Raw genomic sequence first — 21,426 nt, forward strand, 5'->3', positions numbered from 1 at the left:
AGGCATCTGACCACCTCCTGTCCTTTTTTCAGTCCCAATGGAGAACACTTCCACGCATCCTGAGAAGGTACAATCACCAATAGACACTTGCATCCTCTAGCTCCTGGCATTTCAGTGAAGTCCATGATCAAGTTTTCGAGAGGAGTTCCACCAGTGCTCCGTACCTGGGACAGCGCCCTTGGCCCTTGACAGGGGTTGTTTTTGGCACTCAGGCTACATCTTTCACACACTGCCTTACTTATGCTGGAGAGCTTGGAGACATAGAACTGCTGGGCCAGGGTGGTCTCAAGGGTCATTCACCCTGAATGGGTTCCTTTGTGGAACTGCTTAACAAACGTGGGAGCCAGTGACTCAGGGATGGTGATGCAACCATTGGCAAACTTCCACCATCCATCCTGTAGAAAGCTTCCGTCCTCAGTCTTGAATCGGGCTTGTTCTTGTGGTGTGTACCCTGGGTCCTATTCAGCTAAGGGACATGGGAAATAAGGCAGCTGTCAGGACAGTTGAGGTTGGTCCCCTCATGAGGGCTGCCTGTTTGGCCTCTCTGTTGGGTTTCTAGTTTCCTCGAGCAATTATTGCATCTCCCTTTTGGTGCCCTTGGCAGTGTATAACTGCCACCCGTTTAGGGGCCCATACAGCATCTAGCAGCTTGAGGAGCTCTTGCCATACTTGATACTTTTTCCTCCCTAGTTAATGAGCCCTTTTTTTATATAAGGCTCCATGGATATGAATGGTTGTGAAGGCATATTTAGAGTCTGTGTAGATGTTTACCCGTACTCCTGCAGTGAGCTGGAGTGTGAGGGTGACAAGTTCAGCCTTTTGTGTGGAAGTTCCAACTAGTAGTGGGCAGGTTTCAATGACTGAGTCCAGAGTTACCACCCTGTACCTGGCAAAGCATGTGCTGTCCCAGACAAAGCTGCTGCCATCCGTGAAATATTCAACTTCCAGATGGCCAATAGGCTGATCAGCTAGATCTGGTTGGTATAAGGCAACCTCATCCATAACCTCTAAGCAGTCATGCTCCTGGGGACCTAAGTCAACCAGCAATAGGGTGACTGGGTTGAGTCTTAACGACCTCCAGCTGGATGTGTGGGTTTTCACATAGCATACTCTGGTATTTGACCATCCGAGAGTTAGTCAGTCAGTAATTTCCCTTATACTCCATGAGAGTCAGGATGGAGTGGGAAACCTGGTCTGTGAGTTCTTGCCCTAGGCTGAGCTTATCTGCTTCTGCCATTAGGACAGCTGTGGCTTCCAGGGTGCGCAAGCAAGGCGGCCAGCCTCGGGAAATGGCATTGAATTGTGTTGACAAGTAAGCTACCAGTGCTAGGAGCCCAGAAGCTGGGTCAGGACCCTGACAGTTGTCCCCTTTCACTCATGGACATACAGGAAAAAGGGCTTTGTCACATCCTGCAGGCCTAGAACAGGGACATTTGTGACTGTCCTCTTGATTTCTCTAAAGGCTTTCCCTTATTCCTCTCCCCATACCAAGGATTCATTCCCCTTTCCCCTTTTGTGGCTTCAGAGAGAGGCTTAGCCAGAGACAGTAGTTAGGGATCCAGATTCAGCAGAAACCTTCAGCTCCCAAAATCTCTCTGATCTGTCAGCGGGTCTTGAGGGCTGGAATGGAACAGACAGCTTGTTTTCTCTTGGGGCTGAGCCTGGGTTGCTCCTGTGACAGGTGAACGCCAAGGTATTTGATGGTGTTTTGGCAAATCTGGGCCTTCTTCTGAGAAACTTTGTATCCCTCATACAGTCCTTCCGAGTTGATCCAGCCAGTAGGAAGTCATCTACATACTGGAGGAGCGTGCAGCTATGCTGGTCAGCTGAGAAAGCTTTGAGGTCGGATGCCAAAGCAGCTCTGAAGATAGTGGGGGAGTTTTTGAAACCTGTGGCAACTGAGTCCAGCTTAGTTGCCCCTTTTCTCTAGTATTGGGATTTTCCCACTGGAGGGCAAAAATAGGCTGGCTCTGTGGGGCTAAGTGGGTGCAGAAAAATGCATCCTTAAGATCTAGGCAGGTAAAAAACTTTGCCTTAGCTGGGACAAGGTCTGTGTGTAGGGATTCAGGACCACAGGATGCAGAGTGAGAGTTGCTGAATTTACCACCCAGAGGTCCTGAAATGGCCTGAAATCCTTGGTCCCCAGTTTCTGTACTGGTAATAAGGCAGTGTTCTAGGATTACTGACAAGGTTGGAGGATCCCATAGTTTAAGAGTCTGTCAAAGTGTTTTTGAATTCCAACCTGGGCCTTGTGGGGAATGAAGTATTGTTTCTGGCTGACAGCCGTGGCCCCTGGCTTTAATATCACCCTACTGGGGACACATTTTGGGCCAGACCTCGGGGGTTATCTTCAGTCCATACACCTGGAATCTTGCGGGGATGCTCAGGAATCTCAGGAGGCCTTCCATCAGGGGCACAGAGCCGCCATTTCTCTTCTTGCACCACCATGAGTGTTACAGTCTTTTCCTCAGTTCCTCTCAGTTTTAAGGCTGCCATGCCATCAGAATCAAAAGTTGTCTGTACCCTCAGTTTGCATAACAAGTCCCTGCCCATGAGGGCCATAGGGCAATCGGGGAGGAAGAGGAATTGGTGCCTTACTTCATGACTCCCAAGATTGCATTGTCTGGACTCTAAGAAGGGGTGGTGGGCCCCATTCCTTACAGCCCCGATAATAGTTGCATGCTTTTGTGAAAGGGGGTCCACTGGTTGGGAAAACAACTTAGTGTCTGCACCCGTGTCCACTATGAGGTCAACAGGATGGCCTTCTATCCTCATTCAGACCATAGGCTCCCGGGGGGGCCTAGTAAAATGGAGCCTTGTCTGTCTTATTTCTCCTCATAGCCTTCCAGGGCTGTCAGTCTGACAGTGTTTTCCTCTCAGTGGCTTCCCTGTGGGTGGGTGGATACTTTTCCTAGACAACTTGACCTCTGATCTGGGGGGCCTTTTGGGAGTCCCTGGCCTGTTGGGACATTCATTCTTCTAATGCCTACCCTGGTGACAATAGGCACACTGATCTCACCCTAGTTCCTCCCTGGGGTGGGGGTGTCCCAGGGGCACTGGTTGCAGTCACCAGTGATTGCTCCTGCCTCTGCTTGGACCAGCCATCAGGGCCTGCCTGACTGTTCAACAAGGGCTGCTGCAAGGAGGCCCACTTTCTTTTTTCATCTTCCTGTTGGCCTCCCACTTTGCCTCCTAATCTCGATTGACAAAAACCTTTGTGGCCACCTCCAAGAGCTGACTGGCATTCATTCCAGCAAATCCCTCCAGTTTCTGCAGTTTTTGCCTTCTGTCTCTTTAAGCCTGGCCAACAAAAGTGGCATTAATCATCCGCTGGTTTTCAGTGGCTTCTGGGTCAAAAGGGGTGTCCAAGTGGAAGGCCTCACACAAACGCTCATAAAACTGGCTGGGACTCTCGTCTGGTCCTTGGAGGACTTCTGATGTTTTGCTCATTTTTGTGACCTTTTTCTCTCCTTCTTCATGCCTCCCAATAGTGCCTCCCTATATCGTTCAAGGTCCTGGTAGCCTCAGTCATCACAAGAGTCCCAATGGGGGTCCTCCTCAGGGAACTCAGCCTGAGGATATGCTTGGGCATTTAGAGTGTCCTCAGGACATTATCCTCCAATCGCCTTAGAGCCACCAACGTCATGCAGAGTTGCTCTTCAGAATTAAAGAGTCAGAAGAAGCTGTTGACAGTCTGCCCAGGTGGGTTTGTGAGTTTGGATGATGGACTGCATTAAATCAATCAGAACCTGAGGTTTTTCCATGAAGGACGGGGTGTGATGCTTTCAGTTGAGGAGGTCTGTGGTGGTGAAGGCTGGCAGATGAATGTGCACCTTCCTCCTTGTATTTGACCATGCTGGTCATAATACACTGGGCCTCGGACCTCCCTCAGGGGCATCTGTAGGGTGGTAGGAGTCTGAAGAGGGGAGGGCTCTTTGCAGGGACTGGTCAGATGCCATTGATTGAATGGGAAATGTGGGGTGAGAACTGGTGGACTTGGAGTGGGCATGAGGTTCATAGGACTCAGGGAGGTCAGGGGAGTTGAGGCCTCAGAGGCCTCCAGGCCAGATTTTACAGGTGTGACTGTCCCTCAAGCTTCCCCATTCAACATCAAAGGTGAAGGTGCAGAACTGGGTGCCTGGCAGGGGTGGGTAAAGTGGCACATGAGGCAATGGCATTTCCTCAGGCTCCTCAGCTAATAAAGGCTCCTTTGATTTCTCCCTACACTTGGAAGTTGCAGCCATCCTAGCTACCATGATCCTACAAGTTTCTTCCAAACAAGGTGTTAGCCATGCGGGCCTGCTGAGAATTGTATCATGCCAGCAATTAATGTAGGGAAACTGATCTGGTTGCCCAGTCTTCCCTACAATTACCCTATAAATTTCATTGACTACAATTTTGTCTATTGACCATTCGGGGGCCACCGTACACCAAAAGCAGGCCAATCCAATTCACAAAGGGTCCTAAGCTTGATAGGAGTTAACTTGACTCCATAGTCTCCATTAAATCCCTTTCTAGAGTTTTTAGGCATACACACCAAAGGGGTGCCCTTACTCTGCTTCCACTCATTTCCTCCCATTACCAAACATCAAGACAGACACAGAAGGGTAAGGGTGTTGGAGGAGAGGTAAGGGATCCTCTCTCTCTGACACACAGGGAAAAACAATATGTTTCCCTTATTGGTAACCTGGACATGGTTGCCCAGTCAGGAGTTGCACCAACACAAGGTCCTCACCGGCTTTGTAGCCAGGCTACATCTCAGACACACACACACACACACACACACACACACACACACACACACACACACACTGCTGCTCTGAGAGACATGGTTTCACCCTGGACAGGGCTACTTGGGTATCTCTGGGAGGTGATCAGTATCCCCTTTTGCCTCCCAAAGGCAGGCTTATTATTTGAACCTAGTTTCTTACCAGTCTGATGGGTGGGGCTCCCAATTGGTTTCTGAGCCTTCTCTGGGTTCCTTTGTGCAACTGAAACTTGCTCCCCAGTGCACCTAGAGAACTGACTCCCTCCATCAGATCAAAAGGTTCATTTGTGCCTGGTAGAGACAACTCTCTGACAAGCTGGGGATGCTGGGTCCCAGAGACAAGAAAGTGAAAGACACTGTCTCTGAATCCTGGACTGAGCCCCCAGAAATGTTGTGGGATATTCAAGCAGGGAAACAGGACACCAAGGCTTTTTGGGAAGCAATGTTTATTGGCATGCCAGCAGCAGCTCAGTGGATTCACATTCAAAGTCTGAACCCCAAGAACAAAGGGGCCTTGCCCTATAAAACCTTGCAGGCAGATTACAGAAGTGAGAAGCAAAGTTTAACCACTATATGGTTACTTGTAATTTCATTGACTACTTCATTTGCAGGTTCAGTTTCTGTAATGTCAATTTCCTGATATTCTATCCCCTCCTCCTTACTACAATGGTAGCTGTGAAGTTTGAAAGGAATTCCACCAGTGAATAAAGAGGCAGGCTAGGGAGGAGACAGACAGCTGGAGTGGAGCAGGGAGAGGACTTCCTTTACCTAAGGAAGGGCAGAGTTCAGAGGGAACACAGCCCACAAGACCACCTCACCTCTGACAAGGAGTACAAGCTTGGTGTATGTGGGGGAGCCCCAAACTACCCTCAATTGAATAGATAGTTTGCTAAAAGAACTCTCCTTGTAGAAAGGATACAGATTAAGATCAGCCCTAGAATAGAACAACATGGCAGAGCCCAGCAGAGCTCCAAATGTGGGCTGCTCCTTATCTCCACCCTAGGGGAGGTGGGCAGTGGTGATGGCTCCAGCAATGGCTTGTGACTATGCACATGGAATGACCAGCAAAGCACACCTGAGCCCTGAGGATTTCTACTGAGGCTCCAGGGCTTAGTGCCCACATGGCCAGCTGGCCTTTAGAATCCAGGCCCTCTGGAAGGAAAGTGGACCTGCCCTGACCCCAAGCCTCCATTGTAACTTCCACTGTCAGACTGTCCAGGGTCCCAGATGCTACCTGGCAGGACACAGCAGGGTCTAGTGGTCCCCTCATAGGAACTTAGGTAGAATGGGACACAGGGGTCAGGAAGCTGATTTGGGCAACAAGGGGTTTGTATGAATGGGGAGGGGCAAGGCTGGTCAGACTAGGGAGAGACAAAAGAAAGTACCAAACATGTCTCAGCCCTCAGAAGGGCCAAACTCATCTTCTAAGGGACCAGAAACCCAAGCACAGCCTCTAGGTGATCAGAAAAAAAACACATTTTTTTTCTACTTTATTTATGGAAAATAGGATTGAAAACCCAAGGAAAAGATTGACCTTCAGAATTTAAAATTCAGTTTCTCTGCATCAAGAAGGCTACCAGCTAGGTAGGTTAGAGTTCCTGTGGACGTCAGTATGTCATGTGGAGGACCCACAGCACATGGGTTCTGATTTGTGAAACCCAAGGATGTGGGAGTTAGAATCTGAAAGGAAAAGCGTGTGCAGAGTAGGGGTTGTGCTCCCCAGATGGAGCTGGGGGCCAGGTGGTAACAGGAAGGTTGTAGAAAGTGTTCCTGGAGCACATCCCAGGAGGGAAGCTCAAGGTCATGTGCCTTTGCCCTGGTAACGACAATGCCATGGGCACTCTTGATTGTCACCTTGATTGGACTGAGAAGCATTTAGGAGATTAGTAAACACAGCTCTTGGTGTGTCTGCGAGGGCATTTCCAGAGAAGATTCACTGAGGAGGGAGGACCCAACACCCGGATGTGGGAGGCACCCACATGGGGTGCTGGGGTCCCAGATGAAATAAAAGGAAATAGAAACCCCACAAACTCAGGCTGTCTCTCTGCTTCTTGGCTGTCATGATGAAAGCTGCTCTGCTCTGCTGCACCCTCCTGCCATGATGGACTGAAATCCTCAACAAAATAAGTCTTTCCTCCCTTAATATCTTTTTTTTTTCCAGGTATTTGGTCACAGTGACTAAATGCTCTGACACAGACAACTACATTTTCTTTCCATTCAGGATATTCTTTGAAGACCTCTATGTCTCTCTGAATTCCTATTAAGAAATCAATTTATTTTAGCAATAATCTTCTAACAGCATTTTCTGTTAACCATGAAGATGGTGTAGGGGAGAGAAAATAATTTTCTCCTCCATCCTTCATGGTTTCTTAGCGGGGACTACTTGGAACAGAGTTCACAAGAGGCTGAGAGGAATAGAACATAGAAAGGATGGAAAACAGGAATTAAAAACAGTTAAATAGGACAAAAACGTTCAAGTCTTGTATGACACAGTAGGGTGCCTACAGTCTACGAACATTTATTGTATACTCAAAATAGCTAGAAGAGAGGGTTTTGAATGTCCCCAACACAAAGAAACAATAAATGTTGGCCATGATGGAAATTCTAATTATCCTGATTTGGTCATTACAAATCCACTGATGCATGGATGTGTGTACCAAAATATCACATGGCATCCGAAAAGTAAAAATGAACAAAAATAAAGACAAGAAATAAATTTCCAATTTGACACAAAAACAAGAACAAGAGAAGAATGAACGAATAACATGTATATGCATACCTGGGAGATAATCCAGAAAACAGTAAATCTCTAGATCTCAAATGGGCTATCTGGGGTTCCTATAGCATCCCCCTAAAGCAAAGAGAGAAGGGTGTGGGGAAAGACACAAGATGGCAGGACTGGACCTGGAACAGGGCTAGGTGTGTTGCCCAGCCTTGATGAAGGGTGTCTAGTGATTTGGTCACCTTTGTCTTCCTTCTAAATGGAGATTTCCTTTATGGATGTGAACTTCTCTTCCAAGACGGTACCTTTGCAGCCATATGTTGGGGTGACATGATGTGCTCAGTGATAGCATTTTGTGACAGGTACTTAAACTGCTTTTGCTGAAAAGCACTGACTCCTTAGTAGGGCCTGTGAATTAACTGAAGGCAGGAGAAAAGACTGGCATCTGCCTCCAGTTTTTTTTTCTGTATTTCTCTGAGTCATTCACCTAGCAGTCACTTTGGGATTCAGGAAGGAAAGGACATAAGATCTTTAGGAAGAGGGAGAGAAGAAATGTCCCCCAAGGAAGGGAAAGCAGAGCCTTGAAGGACAGACCAGCCACCAGCCACCAGTCACCAGGCACCAGGCAGCAATGACTTGCTTATCCTGACCAAATTGCTACCCTCAAGTGATGACAGTGATAACTTCTCCTTGTCCAGAACCCCTCCAGAAACAAAGAAAGTGATCAACTAGCCCACGCCAGTGACTGGGACTGTTTAATAATTCTGCATAATTTTTCTCTACTGTAACCTAAAGCTCCTGTCTGTCCAAGATGGCTGGAGATGGGCTAAGTGCTCTCTTCTCTCAGCTGCCTGGGGCCAAGTAAAACTCCTGTCTCGCCCTTCACCATTACTCATCTCTTTATTTGGCATATTGGAGGCAGTGGAGAGACCTGATGTATGCAACCTCTGGAGTTTGGGCCTGGAGCCCAAAGTTCTTTTTCAGCATCATTACTGACAATTTGGGGGCCATCACGGGACTGGATGCTTGGGTTGTGTTGTGTTCTACAACCATGAGGAGCCACTGCATGGTTTAAGGCCAATGGAAGGAGGATGGAGCAGAGTTCATAAAACACAAACAGCACCTGAAATCCTGCATATTTAGAGTAGTACAGGATGGTCCCCCTCTGAGCAGAGTTCCTGGCTTGAACAGTCATCTGGTGTTTTGGGATGTGGGAGGGGACAGGGAGGGGGACAAAGACATGTATACATGTGTTGAGGCTCAGAAAATCACACTCCAAAGTCTGGCACTTGATAGGCTGAGCGCTTGCACTAAAGCAACTCTAGGTCTCTGACCTTTCCTTTTCCTCTTATTCCCTAAACATAAGAAGGGGCTTTCTCAAACCCAGAAGACTGACTTGCATAAGAGACTGATAGAAAATACTACACCCAAAGCCCAGGCAAACTTTGTCCTGGGCCATTGTTTGTCCTTAGGCTTGTTCATCTCTAAAACCCACTTACTAAAATTGCCTCTAGCCCCACTCCTCTCTCCTTAGGAAGAAGTTCCTGACTCTCCTTCTGTTACCAAATTTTGACTCCAAGCTGGGTCCCTTTTCCATCTTGGAATTGTGAAACCAACAGCAAGCCCTGGAGTCAGTTGAGCATTCTTATTCATGGCCAAAGTAGGAGAAACGGCATACAGACTCCTTTGGAGGTCAGACGGTTATCGATAGAGGGTAAAAGAAATGGGGAGGGGGTAGGCTAAAAGGGGCGAGAAATATTCAGGACTTTCCTGGGAGAGGCAGAGATTTTCTGGGAGCAAGAGTCCCCTTTATGGTACTAGGTTGTGCCATTTAGGCTGTAGCTGGTGTTATAATGACGTTAAGGTTGTCTGGCAGCCACTCTGGCAGCCGACTTAGGTTCCACGGGTTTTGGTTAGATCAGCTGCAGAGGAGCTTGTGGCCTATGGACATTGTGTCCTCAGAGATAAACCAGGTTAAGGCTGGGGAGAAATTGGATCATTGAATACTCACTTTCCTGTGCGAATTTTCGCCGTTAATCCGTGTATTATTGAGTCTGTTCACTTCAGCAGACTCAATTACCAACTTTCAGAGAGGAAAGGGAAATTTCCCTTTGCTCCTACACTTGCTCTAGTCCAAAAATGCCCACAAAACACTCTCATCCACAGATCAGTGACAGATTTCTAGGACACAGGAGGAAAAGAGTCAAGAAGTCAGAGGGCACCAGCATTTTGGATAAGCAAGGCCTTTGTGAAGTTGTATTGACACGAGCACCGCTGTTACAGCCCAGCAAAATGACAAGGGGCCAGTAGAAACTACTGATGGAATCTCAGTGAGCACACGTTCCTCTGCAACTTCCCAGGGCATCGCCAGGTGATTTCGGAAACAGGCTTTTGCCCCCTAAAGACAGAAACCCCTGGATGGGTTTCTTCAGGGACCTTGCCCCAGGGAAGGTTTCCCTAACTCCCCACTCAGGGTGAGTCCTAATAGACAGAGGAAGCCCAGGGGTGACTGCCGTCTCTGGAGCTGAGGGCAGCTTTCGGAGGTGTAGTTAAGGAATGGGGGATGCAATGTTGGGAGAAGCTTGGAGCGATTATTTAAATGAAGACTCATAAGATAGGGTAAAGGAGAGGGTATTCTAAAATAGCTAGGCCAAATCATCAGTGATATTCAATTTAGTTAGCCATGTACAGAGAGGAAAATGTCCCCGAAGGAAGGACAATTAGTGGATCAGGAGGTGATTTTGGTGGATGTCATTGTGCACCACCTCAGAGAACAAGAGGGACTCATGCTGTCCACAAGCAGGTCAAACACTTGCTTTGCATCTATGTGTAACAGGTGCTTAACAGTTGCTTTTGCTGAGGAGCACTAACTCCTTACCTGGGCCCACAAATTAACTGAAGGCAGGATAAAAGCTAAGCATCCCAGCTCCATTATGTACCTGTATCCTTTGCTCTGAGCCATTCTCTCCTGCAGCCACTTTGCAGCTTTCTTGAATACAGGACCACCTTCCTGGAGATGTCAACAACTCCTGCTGTATCAAGGTCTCATTTGACAATCCTGAAACAAGGAACTCTCAGACTACCTGTGGCTGTAGCCAGGCACCTCTGACCACTGGAACACAGCTGTGCTTGGGACTGTCTAATAATTACACAGGCCTCCCCCTACCCGCAGTTTTTCCTCCTATTTAAACTAAAACAAATGTCTGTTCAAGGAAGATGGCTGAAGATGGGCTGGAGTGCCGTCATCCTGTGGTATATCTGTGCTACAGAATAATTTTCCTTTCTCTTCCCTTATCGTCACTCATCTTCTGGTTTTGATGCGTTGGGACAAGTAGCCAGACCTGACCTATTCAACCCAGGAGTTTGGGCCTGGGACCTGAAACATCCTATAACATGTGCAAGTGGGTCTGCGTGACTAGCGTCCAACCTCCCCAGGGCTCACTGGTATCAGTTAGGGCTCTTTTCTTTCATGCCAGTGATGGTGCTGATTGCCAAGAAAACATCCTTCCTAAATGGCCACCTGTTCCAGTAACCAGGTACAACGTATACCTTTATTAAAATTCTGTCCTTCTATCCATCTTTGTGGTAGGGTTTTTTTAACCGGTTCCAAACCGCTGTAAAGAAGCACCACTACTGGGTGGGGAATTTATTCTCCCATAGTTCTGGAGGCCAGAAGCCCAAGGTCAAAGGTGTGGGAAGCTGGCTTCCTCCCAGACTCCTTCCAGCATCGGTGGTTTGCTGCAGTCTTTGGTGTTCCTCCCATCTCTACCTTCACCATCTGTGGCCTTCTCATTCCTTCGTTGCATGTCATCTTCCTCTGCACCTGTCTGTTTCTGTGTTTAATGTCCTCTTTGTGTGAGGACCAGTTATACTGGGTAAGACCCTCATTTTCACCTGAATATGGCTGTAAAGACCTTGTTTCCAAGTAAGGTCACATTCTGAGCACTGCTTTCGTTTTTTGGTTTTTTTCTTTTTCTTGTCAGACACAATTCAACCCATATCAAGCTTGTGTTAGATTTCTGTAGCATTTGACTTCTTTTCAAATTATAGGAGAAAAAATTCAGTTATCATATATGAAGCCATTAAAGGTCTAAGGAAACTGTAGATCCTTCATGAACACTCTTGGGTAGATGGCCACCAAACTTTATTTTCTGTCTCCTCAGTGGCCATTTATAGATGCCCCCCTATCCAGAATTGTTCAGAGGGGAGAGTCATGGCTAGGAAAGGAAGAGAGAGCTGCAGATGGTGAAGTGCCCCCTGCCAGGCTGGTATTGTATTTTTTTCTTGTTGTAGGTTCAGGAAAATCAGGGTTCTATACCATGTCCTGCCATATTGTCAAGGGAATTACAGATTTTGCATATAGTGGCACAGAAGCATCCAAAAGCAATAATTATAATTATAGTGTCTTCAAACTTGCTTTCCTGGCATTAAATGGACTGTGACTGATGTGTTTCTGGAGAACATGGCCCCGCATCTTCCTTGGTGGAGCTGAGGTTATAATGATGTTTTGTCCCAATTGAATATGGCAAATTGGGTGCAGTGGAGCGAGCACTGGGCAGCTCCAAGGTGCCATTATGGGCTCTGGAGAAGGGATGACTTGGGAAGAGTAAATAGGGACAAAGTCCTAGAAAATGGAGTGTCCTTGCAAAGGCTAGTGAGAACTCGGCTTATGTACAGGGGCTTAGAATGGAGCAAAGGGACATCATCTCAGTCAGTATCTGCCCCAGGTCCCATCCTGACTCCTGAATCATGGGGTGAAGAGTTCAGGTCAGCATGAAAGGGCCCCGACTTTAGGGCTGGACAGATCTGAACCTCACTCTCAGAGCAGGCACTTCCTAGCCACGTGACTGCACGAATGTCTGATTTTCCTTCTAGGTTAAATGGAAATGTTACGACCTGTTTCAGAGAATTGGGATTTGAGGTAATAAAAATGGAGAGATAAATGTGTAGCATATGGATGGATGAATTGCCTCCTGTTATGAACCGCTGCTAGCCAGTCTATGCTGGGAATAAACCATTGCAGAGAACTGGAAGTCAGGGACAACAGTCTCTGGGCCACTTCAGAGCCTGTGGGAATCGAGAAGTCCTTCACATGCAATTTTGACGTGATGGTGGTCAACAAAGCTCTGATATGAGAGTCTGGAGGTATTGACAACGACAATAACAACCCCAGCACAACAGAGAACATTTATTGTGTTCTTCCTGCAGTGTCACAAATCAACCTACTACTTTCTGAAACCTAGGTGGGGTATTTCAGTCTCAGGTCAACATCCCCACAAACCCGTTCTTCTTGTGTACGTACAGGAGTTCAGTGTAAATCAAGGTACCTGGGAGTGAAGGTTCAAAATTAATTGGCATCTTCGTATGTAAAGAGACATGGCATACGGTTTGAGTATGCACAGCTAATGTCTTGTCATTGTAAATTAGGGCACAAATTGCTTCAAGAATATTGATATGCCACGAATTCCGGAATTGTCAGAGAGAACTGGAGTTGCTTTATGAAGCGGACCCTTCTGGGCAGGTGTGAATGAGAAACCTTCCTGACAAATTTAACATACACCCTGGCCCCCAGGATTTGACTCAGGAAATGTAGAGGTCCCCTCTCTTGAAACTAGCTTGCATACTTCTGCATTGGAGCTCACCCTGACCTAGGAAGTTGTTCATCGCTGAGTTTTTCACTGTGCACATATGTTTCTTAAAATCTTGACGGTAGGAGCCTTCATGCCAACTTAAAGTAAACACATGCTTAAGAATCTGATTTATTAATTATTGAGGAAATCAAGATGATGGTAAGGCGGTTCAAATAGCACTATAGGCCAACAAGAAAAGTGGGAAATGAAACCAGTTAATGTAAAAGAATCAAACCCTTATCTTTGGGGTCAGAACCATGCAACAGAAATCCACAAGTTAGCATGTAGCTTCACAGAGGCTCAGAAAAGTCAAACACAAGTGTTCCCTTGTTAAAAATAAAGTCAGTGGTGGTCCATTTTCAAGGCAAGGCATTTAACTCTGGCTGCTTGCTTGCATATCAGCTTGTGGATATTGGGGAAGGGTTAACTGATAAGGGAACTTAAACTGGGAGGGGTGAGGAACCACAGAGCGAGGAAATGGGTAAAACCTGTGTACGTGCCAGAAAGCACAAATCACAGGGAGACCTTCCCGCCACAAAGGGAGGTAGATACCACTTAAAACCTGCTTCCAAAATTTGACCAATCCTAACAGGCATATTTTAAAATAACCCAATAGGAAATTCAGGCAATGTATGGGAAAGAATGTATACCTCATAGTAGTCAGCCAATGAAGAACCGGGGAGGGACTTGCACACTAGATAATATAATGCTTGCTGTAATCACTGTGGGCATGTCTGCTCACCAGGCACCCAATCTTGCAAGACCATCATTGAAGTCTTGCTTTCACTGTCCTCCATGTGTCTCTGAGTCCATTCTTTCAGTGTGGCCAGGTGAGCCTATTTCTCACACCCCAGAAATCACCTCCATCCTGTACCTTTTTCCATGATGGTGGAAGCACTCCATGTTTATCAGATAGCAAGGCTACCACTGTCACATGGGCTAATGGAATGCTAAAAATGGAGCCAGTGTGACTTGGAAATTGAATGGTAATTATACAAATTCAAATAGTTATTAAATTAATTGTTGGATTTAATTAGTTAAAATTTAATTAATTAATTAATTTTTTGCAGTACTGGGGCTTGAACTCAGGGCCTTCACCTAGAGCCACTTCACCAGCCCTTTTGTGTGATGGATTTTTTCCAGATAGGGTCTCATAAACTATTTGTCCAGGCTGGCTTCGAACCTCTATCCTGATCTCTGCCTCCTGAGTAGCTAGGATTACAGGTGTAAACCACCAGTGCCCAGCTAAAATTTAATTTTAAATGGCCACTATGTTTGCTAGCTAAGCTACTATGCAGAAGAGCACAGTTAAATATCATTGGTCACCCAGTGGTCTAGCTTCTAAGCTAGATCCCAACATGACTTGTGATGGCACTCAGCTCCCCATCATGCCTCATTTCCATCTTTCACTTTTTCTTGATATCAACTTTATACATATAGTTATTTTGGCTCACATTTGGGTTTGAGGGGTGTTTTTCTCTTCTCCCCAGTAAAATTCCTATGACGTGTGCCTATGGAGCTATTCATCCTCTTACAACTGGAAACATGTCGGTAGCATGTTTTACATGGAAAAGTGAAACAAAAGAGGGTGTGTATTGATTGTTAGATGGAATTTTGCCATGGTATTCACATATGTATATATTGTGCTTTAATCACATTACCCCTTCCATTACTTACTCTTTCTCTAACTCCCTGCTTCCCTGGGATTCAACAGTTTTGGGTACATTCATTACGCCATCTTCATGCACACATGCAATGTATTTGTTCTCAAAAGGGGAAAAGGGGAATGAGAGAAAATGATGGAAGGAGTGGATCTAATTAAGATACACTGTAAGTACATACATAAATGTCACAATGAAAGCCCTCTGTACAACTAACATATGATAATGAAAATATTTTTTAAAAACCCAGGAAGTACTTGGTGTGGGTCCTGTGAGTGAGCAGTGTTTTTGATACTGTTTCAAACTTCTTCCCTGGTGTCTGTCTTTCTCCCTCTTCTTTCAGGTGAACGATAATTTCCTTTCTAGGAGCCATTATCATATCAAAGTGGCAATTGACAGCCAGACAAGTGATATATTGTATTTATATTTAATTAATTCCAATAGTCTTTGATGTTGAAGCGCTCTCAGTGAGGAGGTTGAATAAACAGGCTAATTGGCTGAGCCCATCGATCCACATTGGCTCCACACTGCTGGGTTCTGCTGGGCATCTTCACTGTAAGTCTCCTGGACTGAGCATGGCAAGCTGCTTTCTCCATTGTAGGCACACTTGCAGGGACTTTGGCCCTGCCCAGAGAGCACTGCTAATCCCCACACCAAAACATTGAGATGCTTGGTTTGACTTTGGGTGAGCAAGGGGAAGCATTCCAGGGAAAGAGCTAACTGATTCTACTTCTGTGAATCTTGAAACCCAAGCTCTTCTACTGAAGTTGCCCAAAGGATATTTGACTGGGTAATGGGACTCATTGCCAATTCTTGACTCCATGTCTCTGCTTTCCTGGTAGTCTGTTGATGACACACCTGCTGGGCCATAGTGATTGTCTTACTGTTTCCCTTCTTTGGGTTGAGTTAATGAGGACTAGATAGAACATCTGCTATCTGTCAGATTCTGTTCCACGGAGAGACAAATAATAAAGTTCCTGCCCCACCCCAAACCTGCATGCATGTGTAAGTGGGTCCCAAGACTGAGGCAAGAAAGAGAGATGAGGTGACAGGGAAATTAAGCATAATAAATATTAAAAGGACCAGACTTAGGAATTAAAGTAGAACCAGGAAGTGAATCCAAAACACCAGAGCATCGAGCTGTCCTCCACTGCTTTCTCCATTTAAATGCTGAGGAGATGAACAGAGCAGGGAGACACAAGGCAAGGGCAGCTTGCCTTCTTCTTTTCGATGTTAAGAAGCTACGAACTCTGAATAGGTACAGAGACAAAATTAAAGGGCATGTCTGGCACCAGTTGTCCCTGTGTTTTGGGTAAACTTAAGCCATTTGTCTCCATGCTTTTAGAATAATAAGATCCATCTTGGCCATATTTTAAGTAATAAAGCAAGCCTAAACCTCAATGCCTGGAAACTTAGCAAAATAATTAGGAGTTGCTAGATAGGAAATTAATATGTAATCTGCCAGATAAGTACCAGAAGGCAAGAACCAGCATGTTGAGCCTTCTTCACTCCCATTTCCTCTGTGTGAAGCAAGAGATGCTTCCCCTTCCTTTCCTATTTCTCTCCCACTTTATCCTGTTATACTGAAATAAATCCTGGCTAAATTTCCACCTTGTGAGACTCCGTTTGTGAGATTCTTCAAAATGCTTTTCAATGTGAATCTCAAGTTCCTGTGAAATGTGTGGAAACTGAGAAGTTGAGAGATTCCCCTGGTCCTCTCCTTTTTCCAATTAGAAAATCCAACTGTGAAGAAGAAGTCCATTCTAACATGTCAGATGTCACCCATGTCTTCATGCATTGGAGCACTCCACAGTGTTTCTAGAGCTTCCAGGATTGAGTAAAGATCATTCTATGATTTTTTTACTCTCTGGTCCTTGGGTGGGCCTAATTATTTCCAATTCCCAACTTCCTAGTTCATATGCAATCCATCAAGAAACCAAGGACACATTTAGCGTATTATTTATCATGCACTAAAGAAGTCTCCATCGTGAGGCTGCTGACTGCATCTTCCTACAGAATTTGCCAGGAAGTAGAGATGAGAAATCATACACAGGGAGCTGCTGGATCTTGTGAAAGATTAAACAAGTCACCCGCTCCACCCTGCCAGTCGCTGATTCCAAGTAATAAATCTGCCTAGGCTGCAAGGTGAGCATGGGTGTAATCAACATCTTCAATGTAGAGTGGACCACTGGCAAGAGCCACCTGAGCTAAGAAAACCAAATACTCTGTGTAGCCATCTGCAGGCATCAGCTAGCCTGGTGCAAGGGACCAGAATATGCCACCTTTGGCATAGGATTATTTTGAGTTGAAGACAAGTGAGAAGCGATACAAGAAAAACTCTGCTCTTTCCCATTAGGGTGAATACAGGACCAACACATCAGGACCGAATTCCCTCCCCTTCACAAGTGGCTTACTAGAAACTCTCTACCCAGCCCTAAAGAATAACAAGCATCCACCTTTAGCCATTTGCTAGAAACTCCCCAACCAGCCTGCTAGGATGACAAATACCCGCCCTTAAACCATTATCTTGGGAGGGTGAGAGGGTAGATTGAGGATTTTCCCGCCCAGTGACCTTCCTGGTACTTCTCCCACTAACCTCCCACAACTCCCCCAGTTTGTAAATGACAGTGGACTCTAGCTTCTGCTGGAGACCCCGTCTGCAGATTCCTTCTCCCAAATAAAACCCGTGTTGACTCTGAGCCATGCTCTTGCCTATCTCTCCATGCCCTCTCAGTCTAACACCCCAAATTTGCCTAACAGCCCCACAGATATTCACAAAGGTACATTTCCCTTCCCTTTCTACCAGGAAAGACAGAGGTAGATGATTGAAGACAGTCCTAGACAACTCCTGTGTGCCCAAAGATAGCACCAGAGGACACTAAGGAACATGCTCTATTACCAGAAAGTCAGTGCAGCTATCTACCCCAGTCCTTGCATTTGGCAAGAGAAGAATTCAGGCAAGATGCAGACATGAAGTGAAAAGGATGGCAAAATTTGTGAGGAAAGGGATACCCTTCCAACAGACTGAAAGTGGGTCATTTCGGAAAGGAAGGTTGAGAACGACAATTATTTTCACCCTGGCACAAGTTTTTATTGAAGGGGAAGGGGTTTGGAGTGTTAAATCCTTCCTGAGGACCAGCCATGGTTAAGGTCAAGAGGCTGAAGTAGGTCGACTGAGGTAGATCAGGTAGGGTCTACCTGATCCCTAGGGTATGGTTTACAGGCCGGGTCTTTGTTTTGTTAAGTTAAGGTTCCAGGAACTGTTTGATGTCCACTCATCGTAAAGTGAGTGGAAGACTCAGAAGCATCCCTATGACCTTGGTGGGCTCTTTTGATCTCCACAGAAGTTAAAAGTTAGTTTAAGGACAATATTTTTCTCTCAGAGACCTTGAAGAATTCTCCATTTTAGATTTTCTCCACATATCCCCTCACTCATAGATCATGGCTACCTAATAGCTCCCCTAACTAGCCTTGGCCTTCCTAGATTTACCTTCCAAGAATTGACCATGCCCCAAGATCCAAAGGCCTTTTCTCTTGTTTCACCATTTCTCTAAAAACTTGCTGCTCTTTGATGAAGATGCTAGGTGAGCCAGAGGGCTAAGCCACCTGCTTGGGAATGGCTCATCCCTGGGTGTCTCCCATGGATGTATTTAATACAGGTTAATAAACTCCTATTGGCTTTTATCTGTCTCAGCTTACAGGAGCCCAGCCAATGAACCCAGCGATGAAGGGCAATGTTCACCAGTACACAAGTTGTGCTGGTGAAGCGTCAAAAAAAGATAACCCAGGGCGTGAGAAACAGCGAGAGGGGCTAAGGGATGGGAATTCCTTGGTCTGGCTGAGGGAGCATCCATCAAATTGTTGGCTGGCTTGTTGAATAACTTACAAACTTTAACACCACATATGACCAGCTCTCAGTCACAAATCAGAGCATCGTCACCCTTCATGAAGCTGCCTCAGTCTCCCTTCAGGAGCTAAAACTACCCTAGCAGAGAACCAGTAACTGACTTCAGCATCATAGCTTAGTTCAGTCCTATTTTAAATTTTCTATAAATGGAATCAGACAATACGAACCCCCTTGTGCCTAAGCCTTTGTAAGGCTCATCCATACAATGTGTGTTGCTGAAGTTTATTCATTCTTACTGGGAAGGGACCGAAATTACTTTACTGCTGATGGGCTCTATCTGGGGAAACTTTCAGTTTAAAGCTATTGCAAATAATTGTTCTATGACCATAGTAGCCTGTGTCTCGTGAGGGAACACATGTAGGTTACCAATTTTGAGCACATGACTAGGAGTGGTAATGTTAATGGTGCTGGTGCAGTCTGGGATCAGAAGATCCTGGTTTTTGTGCTCCAAATGGAAAAATCCAAGAAGACCATGTGGATGGGATGAGGTAGGACAGCTTTATTGAGAAAAGGAGCGTCATTGCTCTGCCAGGTGAGGAAAGGGAAGAAGAAGCAGAGGGTAAGGTGGGTGCAGGTGGAGTCCGCTGGCAGAAGGAGGATGCTTTTCTTCTTCAGGTGCCTCTAAAACCTTAGGACCCCATGGAGAGCAGGCCCAGGAGGTTCCCACCCAATAATGAACGAGTGGGGAAGGGGCATGGGCGGTTCCCAGCCAGGTGAGGGTGGTCTGGCCCATCCGCAGGCAACTACTTGAGCCCCTAGCTTTTCCGACTTCTAGTCTGCCTCAGTAGCGTTGAGAAATAGGTACAGACGGTCTCATTTTTCCCAGTAGTAAGGTCCCACAGCGTCACCACAAACTCCAAATTAGCAAGTTCTGTGGGCTTGCTCCTGGGGGACGTACTGCGTTATGCTGAGAGCCTCCTCTCAAAACATTTTCATCAACGGATCCACGCGTAACCTAGCTTTATGTGGCTTCTACCGTGGATGCGTTAGCACTGAACTCACTGGAAGCAGTCGTACACCTCACGCCTGCCTGAGTGAGGCTCATCTGCCGCGCGTGTTCTCCCTCGGAAAGGCACAGTACACTTTCCTGGGCATTTTAAACAGCAAAGTCATTAACAAAGAGCACCAGAAAGTGAAAAGTGTGACGATAAACAGACCATGGAGAGGACAGTTGTTTACAGAACGAGAGCTGAGACACAAAGGCAGAGTCACCCCGCATTCTGCTGGGAACGGAGTGTGTCTCAGCTCCTGGGTTGCTGGGCGTGTGACCGTGAACCCCAGTGAACCCGCTGTCAGAGGCGAGGCTGGAGTTGTGACTAAATTTACAAAACTGGAATCTGGAAACAATGAGGTTCCAGTGCACACTCAGGTTTTGTAGATATGGAGAGGGAGTTTTTCGACGTGCTTTTACAAACTCAGTGTTTGAGAAGTGAGTGGGTGAGAGTGATTTATGATTTTCATTTTTCTGAAGACCAGTCTGATTAAGTTAGCATGTGGGAAATCTGGCTGTGTTACCTCGTCGTGATACTTGGTGACTTTTGTCTTTGTTATCCTAGCCATTCCAGTGGATGTCCTTTTACACTCATGGCTGCATTTGCTTTTCTCTGGTAACTGATGAGGGTGAGGACTGCCTGTTTATGCTGCTGCTCTTCTTTCCCTATTTTGTTTATAAATTGGCTATGTGTTATGGATGACAAGAGTTCTTTGAAGGACGGGAGCACTGTAAATATCTTCTCCCACTCAGTGCTTTTCTTTCTTATAGTCCTATTGTTACCAAGTACTGCCTAGGGGACCAAGCTGAATTTCCACCCCATCCTAATCTTGTTTATCTTTGAGGGTGGAATGCATGCTTGTGGGTTGGAAGTTCCTTTTCAGATGGGCTAGCAGAAACTGGCTGCAGAGTGGCCACCAGACAACCTCTTCATCTGCGTCTAAAAGACACAACTTCTAGTGCCAGGACAGTTTGACTGTTGCCATGGCAAGAACAGAAACAACCACCAAAGTGAGTCTACACTCACTACAGGGTGGCCTGTAGATTCCCAGAAAATCTCTGCCATTCCCAGAAGGGACACAAATATTTCTCCCCTTTATCCCTCCCCCTCATTTCTATGATTTGGGAGTTTATCTCTTACTTCTCCTGTTTTGGACAAGAACAAAAAAGTCTCTGTGACTGCTCAATTGGTGCTTAGTCTTGTTATTGGTTCTATAATTACAAGGAGGAAAAAGGGTCCAGATTGAGGGCAAAAACTGCTTACAGCATCTTTTGATGAACAGGTATTTTTATCTTAATATTGTATAATTTATCACACTTTCTTTACATGTTTACTGTCTTGTATCTCCTCTTTAAGAGATCTTTAAGTGTTTCTTGTTCATGAAGCTATTAGCTCAGGCTTTTTCTTTTTGGTGGTACTGGGGTTTGGACTCATGGCCTCACAGATTTTGTTAAGCAGATGCTCACCACTTGAGCCTCTCTGCCTCAGGTGAATAACACCTGAGGCACTTTATTGTTTTGACTGAGACATTTAGGTCTCTTATGCATCTGGAATCAATATTGAGCATGGTGTGAGGTGGGGATTAAAACCCATTTTGTCCCATATGTTGTCAACCTGACTGAGTCCTATGTACTCAAGACACCTGATTTTCCTAATTTCATTCCCATATCAATTAAAGAAATCAAATTAATGATATGATATTAACCCATAAAGAATATCCTAGGCACATTGACCTTACCAGTGAAT

The sequence above is a fragment of the Castor canadensis genome, chromosome 7 (genome assembly GCF_047511655.1).
Source record: "Castor canadensis chromosome 7, mCasCan1.hap1v2, whole genome shotgun sequence".
NCBI lineage: Eukaryota > Metazoa > Chordata > Mammalia > Rodentia > Castoridae > Castor > Castor canadensis.